Source organism: Sceloporus undulatus, chromosome 4 (genome assembly GCF_019175285.1).
Source record: "Sceloporus undulatus isolate JIND9_A2432 ecotype Alabama chromosome 4, SceUnd_v1.1, whole genome shotgun sequence".
NCBI classification, from domain to species: Eukaryota; Metazoa; Chordata; class Lepidosauria; order Squamata; family Phrynosomatidae; genus Sceloporus; species Sceloporus undulatus.
Window position 1 is genome coordinate 236927650 of NC_056525.1, and position 10914 is coordinate 236938563.

At 40.9% G+C, this 10914-nt stretch overlaps 1 long non-coding RNA gene across 2 annotated transcripts in view; it reads left to right on the top strand.

Annotated features, from left to right (window-relative positions):
- Nucleotides 1–5785: 5785 nt before the first annotated feature.
- The window catches only part of LOC121927666, a 199845-nt gene continuing 194716 nt past the window's right edge, over nucleotides 5786–10914 (top strand). For both annotated transcript variants that reach the window (XR_006103296.1, XR_006103295.1), the window contains exon 1: nucleotides 5786–6021. This is a non-coding gene — a long non-coding RNA (uncharacterized LOC121927666). The remainder of the gene's footprint in view (nucleotides 6022–10914) is intronic.

Sequence of the window (10914 nt, forward strand, 5' to 3'; positions counted from 1 at the left end):
AATTCTTTTTTGCTGGAGATATTTAAAGAAAAGATGGAAGGCCAATCTGATGGGAATGCCTGGGGGGGTCTTTCATGCTATGCAGTTACTCTGATTTCCTTTTAACTCACTTGACTACCTCCAATGGAATCCTGGGATGTGCATTTTAGGGAGGAGTACTTAGAATAGTCAGCCAGAGAGCTCTAGTGCTTCAGCAAACTACAAGCCCCAGGATTCCACTGGATGCAGCCAAGACAGTTCAAGGGGAATCACAGGATGCATAAACGCCATAGAAATAAAGCAGTTTGACAGTGCTTTAACTGTTGTCGCTCCATCCCATGGAATCCTGAGATTTTTAGTTTGGTGAGAGACTAGAGCTCTCTGAGAGACCAGGCTGAATACTTCAGCAAAGTACAAGTCCAAGGATTCCAGAGGATGGAGCAATGATGTTTAAAATGATGCCAAACTGCTTCATTTGTGCAGTGTGGCAACAGCCACAGTTATATAATTTTATAATGTGAAAGAGCCTTCTGAAGTTGCATCTTGTATTGTCTATGGGTCTGGGGAACACTGTTTTCGAGGTCTTTTCTAACCTTAAAATCCTGTGTTAGTCCTTCACCAGGGAAAACTATCCTGTGTTATTATTACTAAAGGGAAAGTGTAATTCTCTTTTGTGCTCCTCCCCTGACTGCAACCCAGTTTCTCTGAGATCTTCATGTAAAAGCAGCATAAAGACACATCAGTGTATGGCCAGTGGAGCTGAAGAAAACAAACATCTTGCTTTCTTAAATAAATAACATAACATAAATAAAAATTGTATTTATTTTAAATTTATTCATTTATTTATTCAAGCAAAGAAACAAACTTTTTTTCCAAATTTCCTACCTTACCATTCCTGTTTTACTGCAGAATGTATTTTCATAATCATGGATAATTGCATTAGATGCAGTTTTAGCCTACTGTAGCAAGAATGAGATTGATTTTTTAAAAACAAAAACAAAAAAAAACCCTTTTGTTTGGAAGGCATAAATATAGAGACAGAAAATAGCATAGTGCAAATTGCATCTTAGAAGTGGGGAATTAACTATTAAGTTTGTTAAATTGCCATTTAAATTTCAGTGAAATGCCTTTACCAAAAGCCTTGCCACTATAATAAAGCTGAAAAGTCCCACTTATGATTTTATTCCCTACCATCCTCTTCTCCCTGTGTTGCACTTACAGGAGAGAATCAAATGTATGTATTTTTGAAACATCCATTTCACACACCCTTCTTTTGATTTTAAAATTCTTCTTCCTTGTTATCTCACATCTTTGTTTTTATTTTACTGATATGAATAGAATGGGCTGCCTTGCTGGGTGGTGGACTCTCCATCTTTGGAGGTCTTTAAACAGGGTTTGGATGGGCATCTTTCAGGAGTGCTTCCATTGTGTATTCCTGCATGGTGCGGTGTTGGAATAGATGGCCCTTGTGGTCCCTTCCAAAGTTCTGACTTTAAGATTCTACGAGTCTATTTTTTCCATGTGGATCCTAGCAGAAATCGCAGGATTAAGAGCATTAACATTCAACTTCTTGGGACAGATGAGAGCAATTCATATAGTGGTTACTGTAGAATACGTCATGTAGTGGTTTCAGTGAAGGACTACAACTCTGGAGACCAGGGTTCAATTTCTAACTCAGCCATGAAACCCACTGGGTGACTTTGGGTAAGTCAAATGTTCTCAGCCTCAAGAGAAGGCAATGGCAAACCTCCTTTGAACAAATCTTGTCAAGAAAACTTCTCATAGACTCACCATAAATCGGAAACCACTTGAAGGCCCACAACAAACAACAAAGTATCGAATACAGGTGGACTGTTCAGAAGACCACATCTTTCCAAACTCTCCTTCCGGTCTGCTCATTTAAAATTCTTTTAGTCCTGAAACAAACTAAAGCTGTTGTTGTTATTATGTGATTGCACTTCATTTCTGATTTATGATGGCCAGTAGCAAGATACTATGGATAGTCACATGTGCTCCATCTCCTTTGGATCCAGTAGAGTCGTCAGGTAGCTGGTTGCCTCAGGGCTTCATGTGCCAATGCTCACAAAAAAGGCCAAGAAAAGAGAAAAGCCACAAGAACAGCAGAATGGGAGGGAGACAAAATTGGTGGAAAAAGAGAGGGAGCTGCAGGAGCTGCGTTGCACCAGGCCAAGAAAATGCTGGCCTCCAAGGGAGAGAAGAACATCCAAGCACAGCTATATCAAGCCTTGGTTCCAGCAGCTGATGTTGGCCCCTTCCTCCATTCCAATTGCCATTGTTCTGGTCTCTGAGGAAGAGAAGAGCAACCAGGCACAGCTCTCTTATGGCTTGGTTCAGTGGGCAGTGAGCGATCCACCCTTCAGGTTGCGCCTCCCATTGTCCTCTGTCCCACTGCCATCTCCTTTTCCGTTTGTGTCCTGCCTTTTAAGACTGTAAGCCTGAGAGCAGGGAGCTGTCAAATGAGTGGTTCGTAAGCCACAAATTACAATCATTACAATCATTACAAAGGCAGGCTTACTGATGAATATAAAAAAACAAAAAAAACAATAGCACCTTTCTTCCATATTTAAATCCAGGATCGCTTTCTTCCATATAATCCATCCTGCACACTTAGATCCTCTGGGGAAAACTTACTGCAGCCAGCAAAGACTAGGTTGGCTGCAGTGACCCAGAGGGCCTTTTCATCCACTGCTCCCAAATTATGGAATGGCCTGTCAGAAGAGATCTGGCATATTATCAATCTTGATGGCTTTAAAAAGGCTCTCAAGATGGATCTTTTCTGACAGGCCTTCCCTGAATAACTGACTTGGTCACCTCGCTGATAGGGACCATTCTACTAAGTACCTCAAGAAGTCCTGTTCTCCTGTCTATAATTTGTTTTATTGAATTATATGGTATTTTAATTTATTGTTATATTGGAATTGTTATGTTGTGGTAATAGGAGGGAGGGGATGAATGGATTTATTTTTGTACTGTATGAATTTTATTGTTGTTGTGAGCAACCTCAATCCTGTTGGAGAGGCGGGATAGAAATATATTATTATTATTATTATTATTATTATTATTATTATTATATACTTGACTATAAGTCAAAAACTTTATAGTACCTAAAAATTGACTCTAAAATCCTGTGTCGACTTATATATGGATCAGTATAGTAATACTGCTTAGAAAGGTCCTGAAAGAAGCACCACCCATGTGCCTGGCAATGATTTCTGAAAGGGTGTGTGTGTGGGTGTGTGTGTGTGTGAGTGTGAAAAACCCTGCTCAGTCTGATGTTAAATCCTTTTCTATCCACCAAACACCCCATTTAACTACTTCCCTACCTTCCCAATGTCAAAAATCTGCTCTCCCCACTAAACACCTCATTTAATTCTACTTCCTTCCCTTCTTAATCCTATGTTAAAACCTTTTCTGCCCACCAAACACCCCATTTAATTCCACTTCCTTCCCTTCTCAAACTGATTTTAAAACCATTTCTGCCAACCAAACACCTCATTTAACTCCATTTGCTTCTCTTCCCAATCCAATGTTAAAACCTTTCTCTTCCAGCATCAGGGAAGTGGTGTTAGGTGGTCGGGAAAGGTCCAAAGAAGGAGAAGGAGGGAAGGAAGTGGTGTTTCCTCCTTTGGATCTTTGGTTACATGCCCCTAAGTTTTACCCTCCATTTATCCACAGGTCATATCAAAATCTGTGATTTTGGCCCTAAAACCTTCCCTTGACTTATACATGAGGTGGACTTGTACAAAAGTATATACATTACATAAATTCAACTTAGATAATGAGGAAATCGAAATAGTCCAGGTTTTTGTTGTTTTCTGCTAGTGGCACGGTGTCATCTGCATATCTTAGGTTGTTAATATTTCTTCCTCTGATCTTCACTCCTCCTGCCTCTGAGTCTAAGCCTGCTCTGTGTATGATATCAAAATTGAAATAGTTAAAGATTTCCTCTACCTTGGGTCAAATATTGATCAGAATGGAAACTACAGTCAAAAAATTAGAAGACTGGGAATGGGAGGAAAAGTGTAAAGACACACAACTGAGCATTACATTAGAATTGTCCAAGCCATTGTATTCCCCATCAAAAGCAGATAAGAAGAAAATGAACTCATTGGAGGTGTCCTGGTGGTGAAGAGTGCTGAGGATACCATGAGCAGCCAAAAAGACAAATAGGTCCTAAAACAGATCAAGCTTGAATTCTCCCTGGAAGTCAAGATGACAAAAGTGAGGCTGTCATACTTTGACTGCATAGTGAGAAGGCACAGCCTGTTCAAAAAGGCACTAATGCTAAGAAAGGTGCAAATATTAAAAATATAATTCAAAAATATAGCCGTGTTAGTCTGTCAAATCAGTATGTAGGGAGATCTTGTAGCACCTTTCAGACTAACTGAAAGAAAGAAGTTGGCATCAGGAGCTTTTGTAGACTGGAGCCTACTTCTTCAACTGCATCTAAGGAAACAGAATGAAGTCTACAAAAGCTCCTGCTGCCAACTTCTTTCTTTCAGTTACTCTCACAGGAGCTATAAGATCACTCTACATTAAAAATATAATTAAACTGTGAAATCACATGGGCTCAGGGGAAGGCAATGGCAAACCTCCTGGGAACAAATCTTGCCAAGAAAACCACATGATAGGGTCACCTTAGGGTCGCCATAAGTCAGAAATGACTTGGGAGTCACACAACACAGAGAGAAACAATTAAAACTGTGACATTAGAAAGAGAGGGGAAAAGCAAATATAGATAATATGGCACTTTATGAAAAGCCCCTTTCTTTTGATCAATGAATCCTCAAAGGCCTACTGAAACAATACTGTCTTCACCTGGCTATGGAAGGAAGGCATCAGTCGAAAGTCTCTCAGAAGGGAGTTATTATTTATTTAAAGTATTCATACTCTGACCTTCAACTGAAAAGGCTCCTGGAGCAACTTACACATTGGTAATTGGACAGCTCCTTGACTTCAGGCTTACAGTGTAAGTAAGAGATGGCAGGTGAGTAAGTCCAGCAGATTCTGTCCACAGTTCTCTCCCTCAGAGGCCACAGCAGTGGTAGTTAGGATGGTTGGAGGGCTAGAGTTCAAGAGCCTGGGAGCAGCCACCAAGAAGGCCCTGTCTGGCAATCCCACCAATGTACCTGTGAGGCTGGCATGACAGGGAGAAAGGCATTGCTTTTCATTTGTGTTGTTTTAAATATTGTTTACTGCTTAATAAATGTGCTTAATAAATATTAAATACTTATTCAATATTTAAACATGGTGTTCTCAAAAGATGCCAGCCACAGCTGCTGGCAAAACCTCAGGAATACACTCTTGAACATGGCCACATAGCCTGAAAAACCCACAAGAAAAATCTATGGGTGCCGGCCACGAATGCCTTCGACTTCAGGTCATTATTTTTGTTTTCTTTATGTGCAACAGGAAGGCCTAGCCTGCCTTTGCCCTTTCTGCCTTGATCTTCCTTTACTAGGTGTTGCAGGTCTGGGAGGTTTTCTGCTAGTGCTATTAAGGACAGAGGGCCTTGGAGATGCCTCGTCCATTATAGGGTCGCCATGGGTGGAAGGCAGTGAACAACAGCAATTGCTGCTGCCAAGGTTGCTGCTGCTTTCAGTCCTTTCTGCTCTGGCAGCCTGGGCCAGCAGCAGCAGCAGCAGCAAGGCAAGGCAAGGCAAGGCAAGGCTGAGCTGCTGGGGGGGCCGTGACGTCACGGAGCCTCCAGCCAGCACAACGTTCCATTGAGGCGAGCGCGTGCTCCGAGGAGCACATGGGAAGGAGGCAGCCTGCGAGCCTTGCAACCAGGCTCCCATCCTCTGCCCTTGGCGCCCTCCTCGCAGCCCTTCCTGGCACTCTGTCTTTTGTATTTTATTCATTTTTTGGCAAAGGATATTTAGTATCCCATCTTTTTGTTTGGGTTCTTTTGTTGTTGTTGTTGCAAAGATTAAGGACTCAGGCTCGGAAGCGGCTTGCAACTTTGTAACGCCTGTGGACGGTGTTGCCTTCCTTCTGGCCCTGTTGGGGGATGCTGGGCTGGTGAGTACAAAAGCTAGCTTTGCAGTGGGGATGAGGGGGTGCTGCAGTCTCCGATGAGGATGGTGATGATGTGGGGGAGGGGGAGCTTGCTCCCGGGTGCTTTTCTTTTATCTCTCTCTCTCTCTCTGTATTCCCTTTGGATTTTATTTTTATTATTTTGGATTTGGAATTGTTTTATTCTTTTATTTTTTGGGGCCTCGGAGTTGGCGAGAAGTTTGCAGGTGGCCTTTGCACGGCGGTGGTGTGTGTGTGTGTGTGTGAGGGAGGCGATGCTTTTCCTCCATTGCTCTTTGCACACATGCCTTATTTTTTCTCCCTTTTTCTTTTCTTGCAAGCTCTTCCTTCCTGCTTTCCTTTCCTTTCTCTCTCTCAGGCACTTTGGATAAAGGAGATGAGCATTTTGATTTTGATTTTTTGGAAATGCATTTAGCCAGAAGTCCATTTCTCTACCTAACGGCAAATGCCCATCCGTAGCCGGGATGGCTAGGTAACGTGCAACGGAACGAAGGCCTCGTTAGGAACGAAATCCAGGCAGGCCAGGGCTTGGATTCTGGGCCCCTGCATTTTCTTTGGCCCTTTTGGCTTGGCTCTGGTGCAAGGTTTGTTTTTCCCTTCTGAAATCAAGGCTAGCCAAAAGGAAAGGAAGGATCCGGACACTTTAGGCTGCATCCGCACTGGAGAATTAATCCGGTTTGAACCCACTTTCACGGTCATGACTCCAAGCTACGGAATGCTGGGGGGTTGTAGTTTGGTGAGGCACCAGAGCATTGCAGAAATAGTCCACTTTGAGCCCACTTGAACTGCCATGGCTCAAGGCTGTGGAATTCTGGGAATTGTAGTTTGGGCAGAAACTGGATTCTTTCTCCTGTGCAGATGCAGCCCCAAATTATGGGGGCAAAACAAGCAACTTTGGTCCAAAACACACTGCAGAAATAACCCGGTTTGAAACTGCTCTAACTGCCCTGGCTTAGTGCTAGGGAATCCTGGGAATTGCAGTTTGTGGTGGCACCTGAGTTCTCTGACAGAGAAGGCTAAATGTCTCCCAAAACTACGGTTCCCAGAATTCCCTAGCATTGAGCCTGGGCAGTTAAAGCGGTCTCAAACTGGATTATTTCTGCAGTATGTTCTGGAGCTTTGAAAACCCTGGGCCTTCTTGCTCCCCCATTCCCCTCTCCTTCGTTTTCTTTGTCCTGTTCTCATGTTGGTCCATGCACACGGATGACATGCGTGTACATTCCTAGCCAAGTCCAAAGGGCAGTCTGACATCTTGGTGGATCTTCCCTGTCACGTTGAGGCCTTAAGACAGGAAAGTCCAGGTGGGGCCAGGAAGGTCATCCAGTCTACTCTGGGCTGCAGCAAACTGTATCTGAGGGTGCGTCAACACTGTAGGAATAATGCACTTCTACATCACCTTAAGTCCTGTAGCCCCATCCTAAGGAAACGTGGGATTTTTGCTTTGACAAGGTCTTTTGCCGCCTCTGTCAAAAGAGGGCTGGTACCTTGCCAAGCTATAAATCCCAGGATTCTGTAGGATGAAACCATGGCAGTGACAGGGGTGTCAAACTGCATTATTTCTAGGCACCTGTAGCCCTTGGAGACTTTTCTACCCCAAAATAGAGACATCCACTCCCCAAGGAAAAGTGCAAGCATTAAAAAAAAATCCTATAGATTGCAATCCTATATACACTTTTTCAGGAGCAATCCTTGATCCCTTGTGTGCCAACTTGGATAGGCTTTTTATTTTAAGAAAAGGCCTTGGGATGCCTTTTAAAACTGACTTACTTTTTGCAGCATGAGTTTTAATGGATTAGAATTCAGACCTTCAGCTGCATAAAGCACAATCTAGGATAACAGGGATAAAATGAGGGATAAAATGCAATCTGGGGCCTTATGTGGCCCTTAAGACCCTTTTTGGAGGCCTATAACCCCACGGGCCGCTCTTGTTATGCCTCTTTTGAGAAGGTGAATTGTCTCTCCTGGCAGACTTCAGGAGTGGTAATTCAATTTTTGAATAGGTTGCAGGGCCTACACTATTTTTAATATCAACAACCCCTTTCCCCGCTCCAGTTTTTTTTTAAAAAAATCAAAAGAAGTGGACTGCCAACCATTTCTGTTTTTATCTTCATTTTTTTAGTATTTTCTACATCATGTGTGTTTATGATTGGCCAGAAAATTAGCCGGACGCACACCCTAATGCTAGGTGTATAATACCTTGCATATTGTACAGAACATATCAAATGGGGTGTATTGATATTGAATAGGGTATATTGTGTATATAGTCAGCCCTCCATACCCATGGATTCTTTTGTTCACGGATTCAAGGATCCACGGCTTGAAAATATTCCAAAAATACAGAAATTCCTAAAAGCAAACCTTGATTTTGCCATTTTATATAAGGGACACCATTTTACAATACCACTGTATTTAATGGGATTTGAACATCCACAGGGGATATTGGAACCAAATGTCAGTGGATACCAAGGACCCACTTGCAGTCACTCATCTTTAAAAGTTAGAGGTGTAGTGTCAACCTGTGAGATCATCTTTGCACAAATAAATAAGAATATTCAAAAATATGACATTTATTTTGACATTTCTCTGCTACTTCTGCTGATGGAATATTGACCTCCCCATCCCCATCGCACAAAGTTACAAATGCTAGACAATGCTAAAGCAATTAGAAATAAAGATGTCTCCTGAATATTCTGGCCTGTTGGAAAGAAGGCCTGCCAAGTTTATAGAGATGTTGAAGCTCAGGGACACTTCTGAGAAGTGGGCTTGAATTGACAAGTTTGGACATGTTTGTACAGCCTGCGTTTATGAGTTGCCATAATTAGTCATTCAGCAACTCATGTGACAGAAGCGTCTCCAGTTTTCTTCAAAATACTGGTTTGAGATCTCTTGTTTTGGTGCATGCTTGACATAAGGACCATTTGTTTTCATGATAGGGTGTAATAATAACAACCAATTGGTCTATAGTTTTGTTTAGCTGTTTGGTAAAATTTGGTAATTGGGATCTGTAGAATATATTCTTTTATTACATTAGTTGCTTATGAGGGGTCTTCAGGTTACATTCAGCATAGGCACAGTTTAATCATGTATGCATATTGTTGATCTGGGAAGAACTGATGCATAATATTCAATCTGTACACTAATGGTACATGTACGTGTGTTCATTCTGAGTGTGCATTGCTGCTTGATTTTAATGTCTTGAGTAACAAACAGTGGAAATCAGAAATTTTGGTGTCTTGTGTGATTTTTATTCTCCAATTTAAGAAGTTTAGTTGCTGTCTAACTTAGATAAAAACTCTAATAATTGCAATGGAGGTTGCATAAAATTGTAAATTCTGGAAAAGTTACTGGTTCTACCTTAAACCTTGGTAGATATAAATAATTTTTTGGCATAGAGTGTTTTTTAAAAAAATTTAAAGTGTCTTTTTAAAGCATTAAGAAATTTTGAAAATGGAATAAAAATGCTAACTAAAGCAGAAAGCCAGGAAGAAATTATTTAGTGAGAAGGCGGAAGGAGGGGAAGAAAGCTGTAGAGGAGAAATTTTGATAAATTAGATACTGTATCTGCTTTGCATCTCAGGTCTTTTCTGCTGCGAAAGAGCACTGGGCTGGAATCCAATGATATTATTTTATTTTGTTCATTTATTTTATTTTTATCCCGCCTTTCTCCCAAAAAGAGACCCAAGGCGGATCACAATATATTCTCATTCTGCCTTTCTGGACTGAAAACTGCTGTGATTCTGTGCTCCACTGTTTTATTTGGTTGGAGATTTTTTAATAACACACTTTTGCTGAGGATTCTTCCTTCTCTTTCTTTCAGTCTTCCTCAGAATGCACACAAAGAACAGAATTTCTCATGGCTGTTCTTTTGCAGCCATAAGAAATTCTGATGTTTGTGTGCATGCATGTGGGTGTTCTGAGGAAGAGTGGAAGAAAGAGAAGGTGTTCAGCAGTAGATGCAAAAATACATGTGTTCATTTTATCAGTGTACAGCTGTACAGTTGGTCATTCCTCTGGATTTAAGAGGATTCTTCGACTTGCCTACAAATTTAGAGTGAACTTTCTGTATGGACACAGTATAAACTGTAAAAAAAGTCTCATGTCATTGTAATTTATTTTCAAAAAGCCAGCAAAAATTGTTTTTAAAAATTAATCCACCATCCCCAGCTGATTCTGGAAAAGTTACTGGTTCTACCTTAAACCTTGGTAGATATAAATAATTCTTTGGCGTAGTTTATTCCTGGAGTTACAGAGGTTTACACTTTCTGTTTTTGCAGATGTGGCTCTCTTTTCTTTTTTTTTCAGTTTAAAATAATCATAGTGTGCTGTGATAAAATGTTTTGAGGGAGCAGTTTTTCTAAAGATGCAGAACATTTGGACTTTTCCTTTCCTGTGAAATAAGCAATCAAACCCCTGTGGTTTTGAGGATTATGTTTTCTGGTGGTTCTATGTAGAAAAATAGAAGAGTTCCTTTAAAGGCCATGCTGAGAACAAAATGACCACAGACATGCTGTATCATTTCCCCCCATGGGTCTTGCAAAGCTTTCTCTTTCAGTTTTTCCATTTCCTTGTAAACTTCAGAACTGTGCTGAGATGTCCTCTTTTTGATCCACCTTTCCTCAGGGATTTTGTATGTGTGGTTGTCACATTTGAACAACCCTGTGAGATAGGAGAGTATCTTTAATAAGTTCTACTTATCATCAGCGTCATCAGGGGCTGGCCTGAAGATACAGTGTATCTTAATTGTAGATTTTTCTTGTACTGTTATATAATTTTCTTGTACACCGCTATGATCTATTTGGAATAGCGGTTTATAAATAAAACATATTATTATTATTATTATTATTATTATTATTATTATTATTATTATTATTATTATTA